Source organism: Leopardus geoffroyi, chromosome B3, assembly GCF_018350155.1.
Source record: "Leopardus geoffroyi isolate Oge1 chromosome B3, O.geoffroyi_Oge1_pat1.0, whole genome shotgun sequence".
NCBI lineage: Eukaryota > Metazoa > Chordata > Mammalia > Carnivora > Felidae > Leopardus > Leopardus geoffroyi.
In genome coordinates, this window is record NC_059337.1 from 99,418,922 (window position 1) to 99,441,724 (window position 22,803).

At 39.4% G+C, this 22,803-nt stretch overlaps 1 protein-coding gene across 1 annotated transcript in view; it reads left to right on the top strand.

Annotated features, from left to right (window-relative positions):
- Positions 1–22,803, top strand: part of FRMD6 (FERM domain containing 6) — a 240,516-nt gene that overhangs the window by 132,592 nt on the left and 85,121 nt on the right. The window contains exon 4 of the mRNA XM_045450953.1: positions 4,492–4,564. The gene's annotated coding sequence lies outside the window, so the exon portion shown is untranslated. The remainder of the gene's footprint in view (positions 1–4,491; positions 4,565–22,803) is intronic.

Consider the following 22,803-nt stretch of genomic DNA (forward strand, 5'->3'; position numbering starts at 1 on the left):
AGCTCTTCAGTTCTCTTGGATGTGCGATGAAAATGATTTAATACCTCAAGAAATAGGAGATCAAATTTTGCTCCTCAAAAAAAAAATAGGTCAGATCTGAAAATCAGCTGCCCTCTACACACGTGTTAAAATACCTTTGCTCTGTGGACCGTGAGAAAGGTATAGGTGATTGTTCAAACAGAACAACACAAAAATGATCTTGGCGGAATTCCTTTTCATACTTCAAGAAATCAGGGGCACCTGGGTGGCTCAGTCGGTTGAGCGTCCAACTTTGGCTCAGGTCATGACCTTGCGGTTTGTCGGTTCAAGCCCCTCATCGGTTTCTGTGCTGACAGCTCAGAGCCTGGAGCCTGCTTCGGATTCTGTGTCTCCCTTCTTTCTCTGCCCCTCCCCAGCTCATGCTCTGTTTCTCTAAAAAAATAAATAAACATTAAAAACATAAATAAAAAAGAAATGAAATGAGGTGCTCTCGTTTCGTTACCACCTGGGTACACTGGAGAATCTATGCCTCAAAGAGCTATGCATTCTGAACCAGTCTGCCATCATGTTTCCTATCCTTAAAATGGGCTCCTGAACAGTCAAATTCATTATATTGTATAAACCAAACAGTCAAACAGTCAAAATTCATTATATTGTATAAACCAGAGTACAGCTGATGACTCAGAGCTAAATCCTGACAATCACTCAGCCCTCTCTGTCACCCAGCTCTGTCACCTTTCCTATTTTTGTGAAGGTCATGCACATTTTCTCATCCCTCTGGACATGCTTTTCTCCTATTAGAAAGCCGCTTTACCTCTTCTCCACCTGGACTGTACTCCTCATTGTCCTTCAGAGTTTTCCCGGCTATCACAGTTTCCTGGAAGACTTCACCGTTGCTGTCTTCCTCCCGTCACCATTAACACCTAGTTCACGATCATATCATTTTTCTCTATACCGTATCATCAAGTTTTATTGACTGGACCATGAGCAATCTCAGTAAACACTGCATTTACTGTAGTTGCAGTAGACATCCAATAAATGTTGAATAAATGAACAAGCGAATGAAAGCAAGATGGCATTAGAGAGCACTTATAAGGCAAGAACTGTGGTTTAGTGGTTCCGGAAATAGATTAAAAGAATTTCCTATGAGCCTTACTCTGGTGTTTCCCAACTTAGAAACAGTAGCCCCTATTGGGAACACCATATGGACAATACTATTCACCAGTTGGGATAAAAAATTTCAAGGGTCTCCCAGACCTTTGATCTATCAAGGGTAAGTTAGAATCTCTAATTTCTGAAACTTTCCCTTACCGCCTTCATTCCTGCCCGTATTAGTGCTGCCTTCCTACAGGTGCCTGGATGGCTCAATCAGTTAAGTGTCTAACTCCTGATTTTAGCTCAGGTCATGATCTCATTGTTCATGAATTCAGGCCCTGCATCAGGCTCTGCACTGACAGTGAGGAGCCTGTTCTCTCTCCCTCTCTCTCTCTGCCTCTCCCCTTCAAAAATAAATAAACTTAGGGGCACCTGGGTGGCGCAGTCGGTTAAGCGTCCGACTTCAGCCAGGTCACGATCTCGCGGTCCGTGAGTTCGAGCCCCGCGTCCGGCTCTGGGCTGATGGCTCAGAGCCTGGAGCCTGTTTCCGATTCTGTGTCTCCCTCTCTCTCTGCCCCTCCCCCGTTCATGCTCTGTCTCTCTCTGTCCCAAAAATAAAATAAATGTTGAAAAACAAAAATAAATAAATAAATAAATAAACTTAAAAAATATATATTGGTGCCTTCCTAAAAGCAAGATGAATTTGTAGGATGAGTGTATATGATTGTGTTATCCCATTGTGGAATATATATGTCTATTCCATTGCTCCATCTTTAAAAAATTTTTTTAAAACATTTATTTACTTTTGGGAGACACAGAGAGACAGAGTACAAGTGGGGGAGGGACAGAAGAGGTGGAGACACAGAATCTGAAGCAAGCTCCAGACTCTGAGCTGTCAGCACAGAGCCCAATGTGCACCTCAAACTCATGAACTGTGAGATCCGTGAGATCATGACCTGAGCTGAAGTCGGACGCTTAACCGACTGAGCCACCCAGGCATCCCCTACTGCTCTGTCTTTCATAAAATGGCTCTGCTAGGCTCTGCTTAGCCAGGGACATGGGCACTGTCTAGATCTGCTTCAGTCCAGCCTTAGGGGCCCAGAGTGGTGTTCTTTACTTGCCCTTCTAAACTGCAGCACTGAGACAGCTAAACATCAGCACCAATCTTTTAAGCTCAGCAAGTTAGTAAAATGAATTTTTTAAATCCAAATTAGAGCTGAGGGAGCTTGGGAACATTTGTCTGGAATGCTAACTTGCCTTCATAAAACTCACTAAAATAATTGCTCACCCCCATCTTGCTCGATCAAAACTATAATTAAACACATTGGAGATTTTTCAAGTTGTCCAGGTAGCAGGAAAACTATAATGACAGTAAAAAAAATTACACTATATCTAACAACTGTACTTGAAAACTATAAAGAGTGTTAATACCATCTCTCCTGTTATACTAAAAATTCCCAACATTGTTATAGTTTTAAAACATCATTTGCCACTCACCCTGTCGCCAGCATTGTGTGTGCTGAAGAGGATGAAACAGAGTAGTTTGGGAGTACTTTCATTACCCAGATCAGTAATTTGAACACTTGGTGTCTTACTTCCAACAATCCGCATGTTTAGAATGGGATGAATTTGTGTGTGTGGAGGGGGAGATGATTATATATTTTTCCCATTTAGCTGAAACTAATTCAGAAGAGCTTCAATAATTTCTGCTGTTGTGTTTTCAGAGAATAAATGACTGAAACTTAAAACAAAACCCAGAAATTCTGATTTCTAACCCTACATTTGTCCTATGACCCTTTTGGGATTCCCCTGACTTCTTCCGTTCCATTCCGTTCCGTTCCGTTCCATTCCGTTCCCTTCCCTTCCCTTCCCTTCCCTTTCCTTTCTTTTTTTCCCTTTCTTTTCTTTTCTTCTTCTTATATGCTGGCAAAAAAAAAAAAAAATAGACAGATTTTTACCCAAGACAGGAAGCAGTACCTGAGTAACTATTCCCTGGACCCTGACTGGAATGGAATCTCCTTAGTGTCACAGGCTGCCATAGGATATGTCACTGTAACATTCAAATCTTTTTGCTCCCCAGCAGAAACCCCATCACACTGACCCATCACAGGTGGGTGTCCTCACTGTTCTTCAATGCAACATGCCCATTCTTACTTCCAGGTCTTTGTAGAATGCTCTTGTCTCTCTTCTCTGCTATCCAAACCGTGCCTTCTGTGAGGCCCACCTAGGCCTGGCTTCATTTGAGGAAGTTATACCCATTCTCATCAGCTCATAACTGCCCCTCTCTATATTCCCTTAGCATATACTGTCTAAGTCATTCTTTTTATAACTTAATTCTGTTATTTCCTCTTTACTGAATTAGGAGCTCCTGATGAACAAGGTTCATGTCTTATTTGGGGGGAGGGGTTGTCATATCCTAGGTTTATTTAGGCATGAAGTAGGCAACTGACAGTATTAAGTGGCCAAAAAAAAAAAAATCTAATCCTTGATGATACTCCCAGATTTGGTGAAAAGCATGATAGCATGATGGAAAGCACATGAGTTCTGAGTCAGACAGAATTTTTTAATCTCCCTTGTCCTCAGGTATTTGGGTTTTTTCCCCTGTCAATAGGAATAAGAAGACTTAATTTGCCTAGTTATCAGGATTAGAAATAAGAAATGTGAAATTCCATGTACAGCGCCTTCTATATAGGCACTCAATAAATTGGAATTATATAGAACTTCTATATAGGCGCTATAGTTCTATATATACTATATAGAACCTATATAGTAGGTTCTCAATAAATTGGAGTTATTATTGGTTATGAAACCGAGACCTGGAAATAATGATCCTATTTTCTGTTAATTTACCAAACAGATTAAAGAGTTTTGAGATTTCTTTTACTTAGGGAAAATAAAAATCATTGAGTGCCATCACTTGCACTCACGATCAGAGAACTCTAGAGGGAAAATAGGAAAGATTGAAGTTGCTAGGCTTGCCTATACAACCTCTTATCATTATTAATCTGGGGACTGGGTTGTTTTGCACAGTTAATATAGCAGCAGTCACATCTCCACAATGAAAGATTTTAAATCATATTCCTCTGTAAATCATTCATTCCATTCTCAGGATTTCTCCTCTGCTACTCTTGCCTGATGTCAGATTAAGAAGATAAACAATTCTGAAACATACTGAAGAGAGATTTTAAAGGGATTTGATATATAATGGCGTGCCTTAAGTAAAAGGATGAGTTTTAGTTACTTAAAATACATGCATATATCCACCACATGATAATGTCACTGATCCATCATCTCATGTCTCTTCCTCAGTGGAAGTGATGCCAAAATCTTTGCATTAAATGTAAAGTAAACAAAACTGCTCCTTAATTGGCTCTGATGACCTGGTAAGCTAAATACAAATGGTCCTTTTATTTTCAGCCACTCCAGTGATTTCCAGAAAATGAAGAGTCTGAATTGTTCTGGCTGTCTGGAGCCTATAGCTAGAGCTCAGGTAAGTACCCTATAAAAGAAGAGAGTCCTGTTCAAGAGAGTCTTATAACCTGGTGAACAATTTATAAAGCGCTGAAGAGGAGCCCAGGACAGAAATGTACAGAGAACCAACTTATTGGCTATTCTTGAGTGAGTCATATGCGATGTCCCCTGTGGCTTCTCCATTTTTTAAAAAATGAGGGTGACAGTTTTTGCAAGATATTATCAGGAGGTCTGTTTAGATGTACGGTCTAGTGACGGAAGACACTGGCTTCGGAGTCAGAAAGACCTGGACTGGAATCCTGGTTATGTTACTTATCAACTGTCACTTTGAACAGAAAACCTCTGTGTTACTTTTCTCATTTGTAAAAAATGTGAGTAACTATTGCTCCTACTCGTAAGATTAAATAAGGTGCCTGGGACATCGGAATAGATCAGTTACTATTAGCTATTATTTGTAAAATACTATAAGCTTCTTATAGAAAAGAAGCCCATATGATTCAATATCTGAATTATTCACCTGGCAGGTACAGGTTTGGGAGGGTATTTTCAATTTTTTAAAAGTAGATTTTAAATAGGCTTTTACTTTAAATAAGCACCATATGCCAAATTATGGTTTAGTTGACTCATACATTTCTGATTATTCTTGATATGACTGTAGAATGGCAACCATCGGTATTAGGAGTATATCACATTTATCTGCATGAAAACAGTGTTTCCTCTCTCTTGATAATTTTACTCTGAAATACTGGTGCTGAATGAAGTGAACAGGAGAATTATTAAATTATCAAGTTCCAAAATAGTCAAGCTTCACTGTTCTTTGAGATTCTCATCCACATTCACTTTCTTCCACCATGTAAGTTTTGAATTAATAACCTTAGCTTCTCAGGTATAAGTTTGTGAATGAGACCTAGAAAGAGGTTTTATGAGTTTCATTAGTATAAGGAAAATAATGATTGAAGCATAGGGTTTTCCTTGGTTTAAACTATTACATGTAAGGGTTAAGATACTTCAGAAGGTCTAGTCAGATAGGACACCCTGGTGCACAGATGACTGAAGGACTAACAGATAGCAAAGCACAGCCTAAGGAGGTTGGAAATCAAGGAAGAGTGAGGGAGAGGTGAGGCAAAGAGAAACTTCTGGGCAAGATGAAAAATGGTGGGATGGCTATCTTGGGTCCAGGTCCTCAAAAGACCAGACCATACAGGCATCCTACTGTCTCCATTCCTGCTACTGATAAACAGAAGTAGCTCTGGAATGCTCATCTCTCTCCTGTGGCTACCATCACCCAATCCTGCTTCTCCCCTTGCTCACCACCCCATTCCTTACCCAGTTGGAAAGTTGGAGCTTCGGAGTTGTTTATAATCAAAGTCATGAAATAATAATATTTGAGCTTAAAAATTTTTTTTAATATTTTATTTGTTTTTGAGAGAGACAGAGTGTGTGTGTGTGTGTGTGTGTGTGTGTGTGTGTGTGTGTGTGTTTATGTGTGTGTGAGCAGGGGAGGGGCAGAGAGAGGAGACCAGAATCTGAAGCAGGCTCAAGGCTCCAAGCTGTCAGCACAGAGCCCCATGAGGGGCCCATGAACCATGAGATCATGACCTGAGGTGAAGTTGGCTGCATAACCAACGGAGCCACCCAGGCGCCCCAATATTTGAGCTTAAAGACAGATGTGGGACTGTTTCCAAGAATACAGCCTGATGATGATATCCTCTACAATCTCTGACTGTTACTTTTGATGTGGAGATCATCTCATTAACTGCATAATGATAAATATTTTTTAAACAACTTTATTGAGGTATAATTGACATATTATAAAATCTATTTTAGGTGCATCTATAATTTCATGACTTTTTAATAAACTTAGAGTTATTTAATCATCACCACAATCCACTTTGAGGACATTTCCAACATCTCTCCAAAAATCTTTTATCTCTGTTTTCAGTTAATCCCTATTTCTACACCTGACCCCAGGTGACTACCAGTATCTTCTCTGTCTCTATAGATTTGCCTTTTCTAGACATTTAAATGGAATCATCCAATAGGTCTTTTGCATCTGACTTCTTTCACTTAACATAATGTTTTTGAATTTTATACTTGTTGCAGTCAGTCGTTTGTTCCTTTTTACTGCTGAATACTATTCCACCGTCCATGTACCAAATGGTAGACATTTGGATTGTTTCTAGTCTTTTGCTATTATAAATAATGCTGCTATGAACAGTCACATACATGCCTTTGTGTGGATATTTGTTTTGATTTCTCTGGGGTAGATTCCTAAGAACAAAATTGCTGGGTGAGGTGGTAGGTTTAACTTCTTAAGAAACCACCAAATTATTTTTCAAACTGAAAAATATATTTTACCCACCTGTGAGCAACATAAGAGGATTCCGGTTTCTCCACATCCTTGTCAACACTTGCTATTGTCAGTCACTTCAATTATGCTCATACAGTAGGATCACAAACATTCCTCATGGACCAGAGTCTCCTTACTACTTGAAACAGGCCCTTGGATGTCTACACAAGCAGAAAAGGAATGCTTAGTTTCCATTACTTGTTTTGGCCAATTAGAATAAGTTAAAAACAAAAGCAAAAACCTAGTACTTGATGTGGGCAGGAGTAGAGGTTCCGTGCTCACCTGTATCTTTCCTCCAGCTACCTGGACAGCTGCTTCTCCAATAGATTCTCATCTGCTCCGACAAATTGAAGCAGATCCCTTTAGGATAAGCCTTTCATGGTGCTATATCCTGGTATCATGTCAAAGAAAAGCCCACACATTCAGGGAAGTCATTTATTCTTGATTTTCTTCCTGAAATGATGGGATCGAGTGATAAATAATGCAAGCAGAGGAAAAGAAAAGAAAGCAAAGAGCTCAACATCTGCCAATTGCCCACATACTGGATATGAGATGAGTATTTTCATATTTTTCACATGGTGAAATTCTCATAATCCTTGAGGTAATTTTACAATCACCATTCCACAGGTGAAGAGAGGTTAGGTAAATAGTATAAGGACACACACTTAGTAAGTGAAGCTGGGTTTTAAGCCCAGGTCACCTAGTTGGAATCCAATTTTATTTCACTGTGCCAACTGAGAGGAAAAAAACAAAGGATGAAAATTCTGATGAGCAGGGGGAAAAGTTAATGTAATGCTAACTAATGAGAAAATATAACAATGAGATTTACAGTGGTCAATTATTATAACTACATTGTACAGCCAATAATTATCTTGTGGTCCAGGCCTTATTTCTGTATACACACACACACACACACACACACACACACACACACACACACACACAAAGTTCAAACCTTGGGAAGGAGGAATCAATCTCACAGCTTCAGGAGGAATGGGGAGAAATGGTGTTCTTGTTTATTGAATAGGCATTTTGATTTTTTCCCCCAGCTGAGAAAAGATTGTTCATCCCAAGTACTTGCCCAGATAGTGCAGCGAAATTCCACAGAGACATTTTTACCACCCAGAGTGAGGAACTAAGAAGTTCCAGAATTAAACTGGTACATTTTTTGAGTAATAGTTCTGCTTCCCTTGGGTGAGTGGAATCTTTACTGATGTCATTGCCACCCACCACCACCTGGCATCCCTGCATGGTGGCGGTCACAGCGGTGTATAGATGGAGAGGAGCAGTTAGAAGATGCTACAGGGCGCTTGGAGGAACTCTCTCTCTCTCAAGAAAACAAAAACATACATTTACAGATTTCAGAGTGGAGGCCTCCTTAATCTTTGTCTTTAGGAATATTTGATTTATATGTTTCTTACTTCATTTGTTTTTCATATATGTTTATGTGATCACCATGAAAGAAAAAGTGAGAACTCATCTTTATGATGCCTAGTTTCTTTTTTTTTTTTAATTTTTTTTTAACGTTTATTTATTTTTGAGACAGAGAGAGACAGAGCATGAACAGGGGAGGGGCAGAGAGAGAGGGAGACACAGAATCTGAAACAGTCTCCAGGCTCTGAGCTGTCAGCACAGAGCCTGACGCGGGGCTCGAACTCACGGACTGTGAGATCATGACCTAAGCTGAAGTCGGACGCTTAACCGACCAAGCCACCCAGGCGCCCCTATGATGCCTAGTTTCAACGGAAATGTCGCTATTTCCTGAAGTTCTTCTATTCCTTAGAGCACCAAGTTAGAGGTTGTTCAGGCAAGGGTTAGAAATGTGGTAAAAGGGACAGGGGATGGGAGATGAGAATATGAGTGATACGTTCTGAAATTACTTTTTCTCTAGCGACAGCCAACACAGGTAATTGGGGATTATTTTAATTTTACCAACTAAGTTCTTCAAATTCTAGGGCTTTAAGTGAAATCCTAACTGGCAGCATTTTGTTACTGGGCTCATATCATGTACTTAATAGCACTTATCTTTCAGTGGGATTAAAAATTCCAGTTTATACCACAGGATCTAAGAGTGAGAGGAAAACTAACAAATGTGATTATTAAAGTGCTCTGCCAGAACAGATGGTTATTGGTGTACCTAATCAAAGCAGTAATAATATGAATTGAAAAGAAAACCTTTTTTTTAAGTGTAGTTGACACACAATGTTATATTACTTTCAAGTGTACAACATAGTGATTCCTCAAGTTTATACGTTGAGAAGAAAAACTTAATCACGGGAACATTTTGTAAAACATTTTGGGGAAAGACAGGAAATTTGCAATTGCTTTCGGAGTACGGTTTCTTGTCTATTCAAAGTTCACACACGCGGGAACCTCTTTCCATTTCACCCACATTCCATCTCATATCGCCCATAAAAGGACCCTGACTGGTAAACCCATAGAGCGTAGAAATATGTTAAAGGAGAAATGAAATCTATGACCTTTCTAAATCTGAATTTTCTTGTAAAAGCCTAAAGGGCCAACCTGACTGAGCACTGCTTAGTGGTAGTTTCATGTGAAACGGGAATTTTTCATTGAAAAAACAAACTAGGGGTGCCTGGGTGGCAAAGTTGGTTATGTATCTGACTTTGGCTTAGGTCATGATCTCGCAGTTCATGACGTCAAGCCCCACACTAACAATGTGGAGCCCACTTGGAATTATCTCTCTCTCTCCCTCTCTCTACCCCTCCCCCACTTACACAAGCACTTTCTCTTTCTCTCTCTCTCTCTCAAAATAAATAAATAAACTTAAAAAAAAAAAAACCCTAACTCATATAATAATGAAATGCAATGCATGGCACTTATTTAGATCTGGATTTCAACAGACCAACTATAAGAAGACATTTTGGGGATACATAGAAAGCTTGAAGGCTAAGGAATTATTAATTTTGTTAGGTATGATAATGGTATCTGGTTATGAGCAAAATGCCAGTTTTTAAGGATGCATACTCAAGTGTTTTGTATGAAATGTTAGGATGCTAAGGATTTGCTGTAAAATCCTTTAAAAAATAGATGAAGCAAATTTGGCAAAATATTAATAACTTCAATCTGAGTAATGGGACAGGTGAGGATTTTATACAATATTTTTCTGTAGGTTTGAATATTTTGGTGTTGATGAGTTGTTTTTTTTTTTAATGCAGAATAATCAGTCAGCCCCAATCTATGAAATCAGAAACCCAAACCAGTCTCTCTGGAGACTGGTCCTAAGAGTCCTCTGTTCTTTCCCTCCTCTTCTCTGTCACTCGCTCTTTTTAACAATCCTACTATCAGCGGTTTTTAGTGACGAAGGCTGAGATGCTAGCTTCCTCTGGAATGCTATAACCTTTACACCTCACCTAGTCATTCATGGCCTGGTATGTTGTTTTTTAAGAGCTTACAAAGCAGTGATGTAGGCGTGTGAGAGAGTTTTAATATAGCAAAAAGCCTGTTGCGCAGATATGCAGGTTAAAGCTACAGATGCTAACTAAAAGCTCAACCATCTCATTAAACAAGTAAGTGTAATGTGGCTTGTTTTTACTAATTAGTTTTGATGTTTACTGTTTGTAATGCAAACACATAGTTGAATTAAGAATGAAAAAGTGAATAACTTGTCATAATTATAAGGTAACCATAAAATTATAATCAAAAGTAATGTTACATTTCATAAGTCAAACATATAAAAGCAAACAATATAAATAATAATAACTAATCAATTCTAATATGTGTAGCTAAAACTAAGTTGCTTAGAGAATGGCATTATGCATAATTAACCTAATAAAGTTACATATTATACTTCACATATTAAATGAGTCAACTTCAGAAGTCACAATTTGATACATCTTCTTTTTTTTTTTTTATTTTTTAAAAAAAATTTTTTTAAACGTTTTTTTTATTTATTTTTGAGACAGAGAGAGACAGAGCATGAATGGGGGAGGGTCAGAGAGAGAGGGAGACACAGAATCGGAAGCAGGCTCCAGGCTCTGGGCCATCAGCCCAGAGCCCGACGCGGGGCTCGAACTCACGGACCGCGAGATCGTGACCTGGCTGAAGTCGGACGCTTAACCGACTGCGCCACCCAGGCGCCCCGATACATCTTCTTAAAAAAAATGCAGTGATGAACACAGAAATTTAGTACATGCAGAATCTATGCTATTATCCATATCATCTGCACTTTTAAAAAAATATTTTTTATTTATTTTTGAAGGAGAGACAGAGCATGAGCAGGGGAGGGGCAGAGAGAGAGACACACACAGAATCAGAAGCAGGCTCCAGGCTCTGAGATGTCAGCACAGAGCCTGAGGCGGGGCTCGAACTCACGAGTCTTGAGTTCATGACCTGAGCCAAAGTCAGACACTTAACTGACTAAGCCACCCAGGTGCCTCCATATCATCTGTACTTTCAAAAATCCATATTGTCAGGGTGCCTGAGTGCCTTAGTCAGTCAAGTGTCTGATTCTTAATTGAGTCTCAGGTCATGATCTCACGGTTGGTGAGATTGAGCCCCATGTCAGCACAGAGCCTGTTTGGGTTTCTCTCTCTCCCTCTCTCTGCCCCTTCACCTGCTTGCGTGTGTGCTCAGGCACTCATGTGCACTCTCTCTCTCTCAAAATAAATAAATAAACTTTAAAAAATCTGTATTGTCATACTCTGGAAATGTTATGGAAGAGGGTTTACGGAACATGCCTGAGCTTCATACCCGTAGTGCATATGGTCTGTATAAAATGGATCGTGAGCATAATTGGCCATGTCCTAAGCCATAACATCTATTAAATATGGGTTTTGAGCTGTTTTGGTTTTTCTAAAATACATTGAAATGAACATATAACTAGTTTTTGAAAATGCTTGTATCTCACCATCAAAAATCATGGTAATGATCGTGGTATATACCACAATTAATACTCTTCATACACCTTCGGAGACATCAGCCTCATTTGAGAACATCAAGAACGTATCAGATCCTTTGCTAATAGGAAACAAAGTGAAAACATATACCTAAAGGGAAAGAACTATGTCGTAATTATATTTGTATGAGCTATACCTAGCACAGTGCCTAAAACATAATAGGCATGTAATACATGTCTGAGTAAATGAATGAATGCTTATCATATCTCTGAATTAGCTCTATCCCCTATTCTCAAAACCAATTATTTGTCAAGGTAAAGGCTTTAATCAGAGCTCTTAGCCCGTGAAAATTAAATTGCTGAGCCTGGCCCCTTTGTAGGAAATGTAAAACTCATGAAATTCAAGTACCCTTGGGAAATCCAAATATATTTCCATTTACCATTGTATATAATAGAGGCAAAAATAAATTCAGATAAATTTACTTAAATACATGGATATTAGCTTTTGACGTTCCTTAAAACATTTGAAAAGGAAATGGAAAATTCTCTCTCACAAATTTGGAGGCACCTTAGAGTAACAGAGAATGCAGACAGAAAGCCTGGGTTGGAATCCTGGCTCTGCTACTATTTAGCTGTTTGTACCCTGGGTAAAGCCACTTAATCTGAGCTTTAGCTTGCTCAGTTGTAAAATGAAAAGGTGAGATTAAATTATCTAGGTTTCCTTCCAGCTCTAAAATTCTTTTTTTTTTTTATTATTATTCTTCTCCCAGAGGCTGCTGACCAGTGCCTTGTGTTGACCACCGCCTTGTGTTAAGCTTCCTATCTTTTCCAATATTAAGTAGACAGAGGCTGGCATAGCCTTGTGCACAGACTCAGCACCGTTCTGAATTATATGAGCCCAGGTACTGGCCAGAAAAAACTTTCACATATAAGTAAAGGCTCTTTGTTGTTCATGTTTTAAACGAGTATATTTAGGAAACCGTTTAACATGCTCTCATTTCTTTTAATATTTGAAGTAAATTTTATCAGAAGGCAGCATATCCAGCTGTTAAGAACATATTCTCTGCAGTCAGATTGTTTGGGTTTGAATCCTGGATTTAGAACTTAGATAAGGATAGATGTGTTAACTAATCTTATTGTGGTAATCATTTTGCTATTTATGTGTATATCAAATCATCAATGTTATATGTCAATTATATCTCAATAAAGCTGGGGGGAAAATAGCTCTTAGGACAAGGGACTTCTCCATGACCCAGTTACCTCATCTTTTTAAAGTGATTACAAAAAGAAAAAAAAAAATAATGCTACCTACTTCACACGCTTGTGGGAGGCATAAGAATTAAATGAAAACAAAACAAAAGCACTTAGGAGAGCGCCTGACATGTAGTAATCACCCAATAAAGCAGCTACAACTGGTCTTTTCCAAATATCCTTTATCTGGGAAAACATTGTTTTCCCTACTAAAGAACACAGTAAAACATTTGCTGTGTACCTGTCTGTTCACTCTGACCTGTTTATGCTCACATCTGCAGAATAAACGAGGAAGGCAGCGGGGTGGGGTAGGGGGGTCGTTGCTTGCCTGCTCCTGCCCACCCCTACCCTGCAGTCCTAGGCCTCTCCACAGCTAATTGAATTGCTTTAGTCAATTTGTCATATTTGCCTATAGTTGACCATTTCCCTGTCTGGCTACGTGCTGTTGGCCCATTCCGGGCAGCTATGGAGAAGCAGCCTTGTGAAATGCTGACCTGTGTTGAAGATGGTCCTCAAGTCCCTGTACTGTTGCCAAGAGGCAAATGAGATGCTTTGTGGTTTAAAAACTGCGAAATGCTGTTCAAATGCCACTTTTTTATATGTGAAGTCCAATTTGAAGATCAAATCTAGAGGAAAAAGGCCATGATGTGGGAGGTGACCTCCAAAAGGACTGTCATTATTACAAGGTACAGTGATCATTTCCCAAAGGCCATGGAGTAGCTGTTCTTCTGTCCTGATTCTGCACCCGGAGAGGGAGGCCCAGAGGGGTAGGAGAGACTTCCCCCACCCAGGGGTCTGACCAAGGCAAGACAGAAGCAACCATAGGGAAGAAAAGGCCAGCTTCATTCTGAACCATCTTCTCACCTGCATTACACATTTTATGTGGAATAGCAGGTGTCTTTTACATTTAAAAAATAAAGTTTTGTTTTTCTTTAAGATAACTGGCAGGGGACTTTATTTGTATGGGTGTGCTTCCTATTTAAGGAGAAGAATAAGCATTTTATATAACAACCATTAAGTGAAAAATCTTTAAAAACTAATTTTACTCTATAATTGATGTGTCCCCATTTAGTATGCAAATGAATGATGTTAAATATATGTGTAATTCCCTAACTTTAGGAACATACTTTTGCAAATTTTTATTTTTAATTTTTGGAAGCATTACACATAAAAGTGATACCCATTGGCTAGAAATAGTTGCTGGGGGGAAAAACTGACATAAAGCAAATGGCATGTTATCAGCACCGCAGACCAGTACAATTAGCAACAACATTTTATCCTGCCCGCACACAATTGCAACGCTTGATGTATCTAAAAACAAACCTAGAGGGTATTATGCTAAGTGAAATAAGTCCGACTGAGAAAGGCAAATATCATATGATTCCACTCATATTTGGAATCAAAACAAAACAAAACAAACAAAAAAAAAAACCCAAATAAATGAATAAACAAAAAGCAGAACCAGACCTATAAATACAGAGAACTGATGGTTGCCAGAGGGAGAGAAGGGGCTGGAGAGTTGGGCAAAATGGGTGAAGGGGAGAGGGAGATGCAGGCTTCCAGTTCGTGAATAAGTGACGAAAATAAAAGGCAAAGCCTAAGGAATACAGTCAATGATGCTGTAATAGTGATATAATGGAAAGATGGTAGATACACTTGTGGTGAACATTAGTATAATATATAAACTTGTCAAATCCCTGAGTTGTACCCCTGAGACTAACATAACATTGTGCGTTAACTGTACTCAAAGAAATAAAAACAAATGTAAAGGGGATGGAGAACAAGAAAAATATTTTTTCTCTGGTAATTAGCATAACAGGTCACAAAGCTAAAGAGATTTTGTTTTGAAGGAGGACTTGCAAACAGAGCAATTTTGAAAGGTGAGGATAAAGGTGAAATTCATAATACAAACTGATACGTTTATATCTTCATTAATGTCATCCATAAATCCATCTAAAACGGTTTTTGTTTTTTAAGTTGTTATTTAAATTGCAGTTAGTTCACATACAGAGTAATATCAGTTTCATATGTACAACATAGTGATCCAGGACTTCCATACATCACCCAGGGCTCATCACAGCAAGTGCACGCTTTAATCCCCATCACCTGTTTTACCCATCCCTTTACCCACCTAAAAGTTTTTTTTTTTTTTTAATGTTTATGTATTTGAGAGAGCTTGAGCACATGCACACATGAGCAGGGGAGGGGCAGAGAGAGAAGGTCAGGGAGAATCACAAGCAGGTTCCACGCTGTCAGTGCAGAAACTGATGTGGAGATAGAATTCACAGCCCGTGAAATTGGGACCTGAGCGCAAATCAAAAGTCAGAAGCTCAGTCAACTGAGCCACCCAGGCACCCTCCACCTAAAACAGTTTTTAATTTTTTTAAAATGCTTCTTTGTTTTTGAGAAACAGAGACAGCATGAGCAGGGGAGGGGCAGAAAGAGAGGGAGACCCAGAATCTGAAGCAGACTCCAGGCTCCGAGCTGTCAGCACAGAGCCCGATGTGAGGCTCAAACTCCCAAACCATGAGATTATGACCTGAACCAAAGTCAGATGCTTAACCAAGTAAGCCACCCAGGTGCCCCACCCTAAAACAGTTTTTAAAAATCATCCCAATTTAAGTCATCTCTCCCTAAATCCCCAAAAGATTTTGATGGGTGGCTTTTCTTGAAACTCAAGGACATTTTCTTCAAGAGTTCTCCAAGTTGCAAAGAGTAGTAGGGAAATCTTTGATTTAAGAAATAAAAAATTTGCCAAGTTCTTTCCATGGATAATGAGTTGAATGAGACAGGATAGCATGGTGCCCAAGCCTCAGTGCCAGTGGGAACAGTAATTTGGTCTCTACCACCTCATTCAGACTGGGAGCCTCCAGCTGTGGGTGGTTCTGCATTGTTTGAATTCCTCCTGGAGGCTCAGGGTTGACAGCCACTGTTCTGGGAGCCACAGCTGACCTAGGAGGCTCATGTCGCATGCTAGATTTTACAACCTGGCTCTAGCAATGCTAAAACCATGGAGACTAAAGGCAGAGGTGATTCTAGGGACTGCCAGTTGGCTCCTCAAATGTTCCCCTGAACTCTCCACCTCTCTCCTTTATGTAGTGGTGTGGCTCAAATGAAGTCACTGGAAACTTGAAAGGAAAAAGTGGAGTTGCAGATGAATGCAGAGGGGTGTAGTTACTTACCTGAGAGCCTTGGTCATCATTCCTTTAGTCTGATCAATTTAAAACACAGGCCAATTTACAGCTGGTGGAGTGGAAAGGTATCATCAAGCACTGCCCTCTGGGTGCCTTCTTGCCAAATGACCTCATGTAATTCTACCCACTGAAAACAGGGCTGAGAATTTTGTTCCCAGCCCTTCCTGTCCCACATACAGTTTGAGTGGGTCCATATCGTGGGTACTTCTGCACATTTTCTAATACCATAGCTTGCTGCCTGAAAGTCACTCTGCTAAAAAAGTGGACACCTTAGTGTTAGATTTTAAAAATTTTATCAGGGGCACTTGGATGGCTCAAGTCAGTTAAGCGTCTGCCTCTTGGTTTCGGCTCAGGTCATGATCTCACAGTTTGAAGTTGAGCCCTGCATTGGACTCTGCACTGACAGTGTGGAGCCTGCTTGGGTCTCTCTCTCTCCCTCTCTGTCTCTCAAAAGAAATAAACTTAAAAAATATATCAAATCTGGGCATTTCCATTATTTTCATGTGACTTTTTCTATTTTGTTTTTTACAAAAATTATTTAGAAACTCCAATACTAGTGGGCTATTTAAATTTGTGCCCTAGTTTCCTTATTTGTAAAATAGGAATTGTGATGGTATCTATCTCATAAGGTGGCTGTTATGATAGTAAACTTAAGACATTTGGCATAGTACCTAAACCACAGTAAATGATCAATAAACAATCACCTGTCATTATGTTAAATGCATTGTATTCCTGGAAACTACTCTTCTGAAGTTACTTGTCATTCATAGAACAAAATAGTATCTATCCACGCAACTTTGAATTTATCAATGAGGTGTCACCTTCCAAAGTCCTGAGTGAGTCAGTGCCGTGGGGATGAAATATATATGTATTTACTAGGCAGCATCAGAAGAGCAAAGCTGTGAAATGGGAAGAAGTAGAAATTGGGTTACTTACATATTCTCTTCAGTCTCTATTCCATTTTCTCAGAGTTGCCCTTCAGCGTATTTATGGAAACGTTAATTAAGACTCCGATTCATTTATACACTATTAGATTGATGTGGAAGTTTCTGGGGACTAGATGCAATTATGTTACTCAGTAAGACTGGTAGTCTCCATTGTTTTATCTTTAGCTGAATGGCTTCTTATTGACCGAATTAAAAATCATAGTTTTAGTAACTCCATTTACATCACAAAGAATCAAAAATAGGCAACCCTTCCCTAAGTTGAATGGGTTGCACTGATGTCACCATCCTTATTGTGATAAAATATTACTAATCACATCTTAACACATTTTCCCTCCACCTCCCCTCCCACCTAGTTTTATTCATTGGAAGGGGATGGTGGAGTTACAGTACCTAAAGCATTTTGGGGCATCAAATTAAATATTTCTAAAGTATCTTTAATCTGGCCTCTTCATTTAAATCTTACTTTAGTATAAGCATTAACAGTGCAACTACACATATGGTCACAAATGGGTGTAGGAATGATTTGAAGAGTTTGTTGCCACTATACTGAGATTCCCAACCTTGCCATTGGCTCTTAAATGGTTCTGATACATTTATAGTTTGCAAATGACTATATAAAAGAAATCAGCTAATAAGTCAAAGTGGAAATCAGGTAATATTTGAAAATGGTGGTTAACGATATACTTCTTATAGTTATTCTTGGGTTTGCTTTCATGAAATTTGAATATATTTGAATACATACATATATCCTTTATTATAAATGCTGGTAATATGAAGAATAATGGAAGTATAGGGTTAGGAAATGGCTTTAGTCAATATAAATGTGATGAATATGATTCATGCAAGTAATTGATAGCCCTAATGATCCTTTCAAAGTTTATTTCTATATATTTGGCAGTGGCTATTTGTTCAAAAGATTTGTTTATTCTATCATATGCATTTATACTACTTAAAAATAAAATTTCGTGAATTGTTTAAGCAATTACGGTTATTATTCACTATAAGAGCTAATAACTAGTCAGGTCTAGTTAAATTATAAACTTTATACTTTATTAATAATATCCGTAAGACTAAAATTGCTCAAAAGTTGATTCTTCACTGATGTCAGTGAAAAGCTTTAGTGTTTCCAGCTTTTTTCTTCTTTGGCCTATTGTTTAATTTGGATTGAGATAAATCTTGCTTTACCTCTGTTGACAAAGAGCATGGTGTTCTACCACATTGGTAATTTTATAGCCAGAGGTAGAAATTTTGCTAATGTAAAAAGATGCTTTTGTCAGATACAGGGATTATCCTACTTACTTTTCCCTCTCCAGGTCCCCATACACTAAAATAGGTGATGCAAGACGTCATAAAATGTGCATGAAGTGTCTTGGAGCTAAGAGAAACACTCAGGTAAAGTTTGGGGAAGAGCAGACGGAGAAACTCAGCCCAAACAACTTACTCTGTAGGTTCCAAATGATTCTTCATCTCTAGACAGTCTTCGACAGACCTTCAGCAGTCTTAGCCAGAATCCCCAAAGGGACCCTTCCCTCAACCCAACTTACAGGGCAGCTAAATGTTCTGGTCAAGTTTAGACCCATGGTTATCAACTAGGAGCAATAATTGTTTATCTTGAGGTGCCCTGTGTTGTAGGATGCTTAGTGGCATCCCTAGCCTCTATCTACTAGACGCTGGTAGCAATGACCCTCTTACCCCAACCCTGACTTGTGACAACCAGAAATATCTCCAGACACTGCCAAATGTTCTTCTGGGGAAAAATCACCCTCTAGTTGAGAACTACTAGATTTTTAAAAAATTTATTTGAGAGAGAGAGAGAGAGAGTGGGGAAGGGGGCAGGGAAAGAGAGAGAGAGAGAGAGAGAGAGAGAGAGAGAGAGAGAGGATCTTAAGCAGGCTCCATGCTCAGCGTGGAGCCCAACACAGGGCTTGATCCCACGACCCTCGGATCATGACCTGAACTGAAATCAGGAGTCGGATGCTCAACCAACTGAACCACCCAGGTGCCCAGAGAACTACTAGATTAAAAGTTGCAAAATATGGGTTTAAAAAGTGCCTTGTTTTACAAATATCTCCCCCGCCCCTTACAAATGCTGAAATTCCTTTAATCAGATTGTATCTTTCTTTTCACAATCATAGATTATAAGGCTTAAACCACAGGTACCAGTTTGAGGTAACTTTGGTGGGAATAATTTCAGTTAAAGTGCAAATAGTCTATCAGTCAGTAATGGCCAAAGGTTAGTTTTCCAAACCTTCCTAAATCGCTGACAAAAAGTCACTGACAAGACAGTTTAGGGAGAGAGTGTGAGCTTAGAGACAGATTTCCTGAGTTTCAGATCCAGCACCTACTTTCTTTAAGATCTTAGGCATCTGTAAACCAGGGATAATGACAGTGCCTCCCTCCAAGGGCTGTTGTAAGGATTCAACAAGGTAATACTTATAAACCTTTCAGACCAGTGACCATGAGAGACGTGCTAGGCTGAGCCTTGACAGCAGCAGGGTTTTGGACTGGGATGAGGGACCTGAAGAGAGACATAAGAATCTGGACATTATGGTAAAAGGGAAAGGGAGCCAATCAGGAATGAATAAAAAGTTGACCAAGCATCTGTGTTAAGTGCTCCACTGCTACAACCGTTGTCTTGGTGACGTGACTGATCAACGCATTCATTATTTTCTGTAGTCTTCCTTGGTGACTTTAAAGCAAAATGCAAGAAAATGGGCGACTGAGTTGACCTGTTAGGGCTGTTAAGAAAGCTGTAGTAGAAGGTCAAGGAGATATGGGGCATAGACTACGGGGGAAAATAAAGTCAAAATGGTGAGCCTAGGCACTAAATTCAAAATAAAAGAAGAGAGGCCAAAAACGGCCAATAAACTGGAAGAACTGGGAGGGTTTTGGTGACTGGAAGTCTCAGGCCAAACAACAGCTCTGGTGGGAGAGGTAGAAGGGCAGGACGTGGTGGACAGAGCAGCTTCATATGTTAGAGATAGAGCAGCTCCAGACGACACTAGGATACCTTCCCGTGGAGGTGAGGGCATTGACCAAATGGAAGCAAGGCCACTTCTTTTTCCCTTGCTCAACTCAAACCACTCTGTTCCCAAGAGGTATCTCATCAAAATGCTTTGTTGGCAAGGAATTCCATAATTCACTGCTCTAGTAAAATCCCTCTCATGTTCTTCTCACTCTTTCAAAAGTCTGTAGTCTGAGTAGTTAAAGATAGAGGGAAAGGTGCAAACAGAAATAAAATATCCATTAAGGAATATCAAGAGATATACTCCAGACACTGTTCTAGATGCCGGGGCCACAGCGGTTAGTGAGATTAGGTCTATGTTCAGATGAAGCTTAAATTCTAAAGGGAGAGACATGGACAAACAAGTGAACATATTTATAAATAATTTCAGATAATGAGCAAAGTGCTATGAAAAAAGTGAATGACGTGATAAAATATTTTATATTGATGCATATATAATATGAGGTCTATATATACATAAAATAATATATTAAAAATATATCCCATTATCTCTTAAGAAATTGGGGTGTAAAGGACAAAAATTATCTAATACAGAACTATGGGCAGAATGGAAAATCACTGATCTGCTGATTCTATTTTTCTGCTCAAGAAATCACACAGATGAATTATAAATACATAATCATGTTTTTAAAGAAAAGCATGTTTAAGGACTGGCCCTACCCCTCCACCCCAAGAGTCTTACCTTCCAAGCTAGATCTAGTTAAGAATGCTATCACCCAGCACTTTCTTCTCCAGGCCTGTCAAAACTAAACATTGGAATCTGAGGCCATTTGAGAACAATCTTACAATCCTCGGTTTCTAATTCAAACTCCATGCCTAATTACCAGTGTTCTTTCTTCAAAGAACTAAAGCATAAGAATTCTGTTTAGGCTAATTGAATGATACATTAGCCTACTCTTGTAAAAGAAAAATATAACCACTGCCTTGCCTATGGAAGAATTCCTTAAGATTTTTTTTTTGGCATTTGGTTCCATAGTCAATCCAAACAAGAGCGAAGGTAGATTTTGTTTCTCATCTAGGATCAGGTGAGAGGAAAACAGGGATCTAATGCGGGTGTTCATAAATGTTTTTTCCCTTGCGTACAACTGGGTAATATGGCCAGCGGATCGGGACTTTGTGTTATAACCAAAATCCCAGCCACCACGGATGGATAGGGTGTTCCTTGGAGGCCCCGCCAACAGAGGCCGTTAGTGTCAGTGAGCTTCCCGTGGGATTCCAGAACCAGCATTTCTTACTTGTATTTTTGTTCATCATTCCTTTATAAGCAACTAAAAAGAAGCTTAAGGGCACGTTTGTTGTGCTTAAAATATAACTCAAGGTAACTGAATTAAAACTAAATGGATACATTTCACGAATCCCCTTCATTAATGAAGCTTTTGTGGGTATTCTCAAGAAAACCAGTGTCAGCTAGGCTGTAAGCCTGTGTTCTGGAAGACGGATATTCACATCTCCTGTTCTAGTTCCGTGTGTCTCTGGCACAAATTGACAAGATGTCATAAAATACTGAAGAGAATTTCAGTGACATCTGTAATGGTGTCATTTGTGTTTGAAAGTGACTCTTCCAGGAATATTATCTCAGATAAAGATAATCAGAGTGTGCCTGAGGCCTAACTTGGAGTAACTGGTCCTACTTCCTTTCCTTTCCCATCTGTCTCCCCCAGTGGGGAATGGAGGGAGTCGCCTTCATCTCTGGGGGTAGGAATGTTTTCTTTCAGCTTTTCAGAGAGTAATCAAGGAATCAGAGCCAAAAAACTGCTCTGGGACATTGAGGCCTGTTGTATAAACACAAATGGTATACATCAGGAAGCTTTGTCCTATAGGGAGTCTACCCCTTGTCTCGTCCCTTCTACTAGACGTTTTTCTGTACTTGTCCTCAATCTTCTCTGAAATGTGAAGCCCCATGCAAAAGCAGAAATGCTATGCACACACTTAATTCCTCACTCTATTTTAATTCACAACAGTATCCCTCAAAAGAGCATGGCCTCTCTGCCATTATGCCTTTCACCTCCAAGACCTCAGTACTCGGTTATCCTACCTGGTGCAGCTAACACCTTCACTGCCCCACTTCTCAAGAGTGAAGGGCCTGGCTTGACCCTCCCAGTCTTATCAAATCTTTTGTCTGGAGTGTTCAAGTATGTAAGCCCTCAAGGAATAGTAATGTGATGTTTTGGCAAAACTAAAGCCTTAAAAGAATGGAAAGAAAAGTAGCTCTTCGAATATGTCTCCTGTAGAGTTTTACATGTTGCATTAAAACCAAACTTTATACTAGGATAATTAATTTATCCTATTAAAAAAATTTTTTTTAATGTTTATTTATTGTTGAGAGAGAGAGAGAGAGAGAGAGTGTGTGAGCAGGGGAGGGGCAGAGAGAGAGGGAGACAGAATCTACAGCAGGCTCCAGGTTCCGAGCTGTCAGCACAGAGCCCCAAGTGAAGCTTAAATTCACGAGCAGTAAGATCATGACCTGAGCCGAAGTCGGACACTCAACCGACTGAGCCACCCAGGCGCCCCTAAGCTATCCTGTTTTTAATATTTTCTCAAAATTTGAAGGCCAAAAGAGCAGAATCAATTAATTTAATTTTTGTAACTTTGTGTCTCTAAATTGGGGAAAGGTACATCTGTGTTAGATTGCT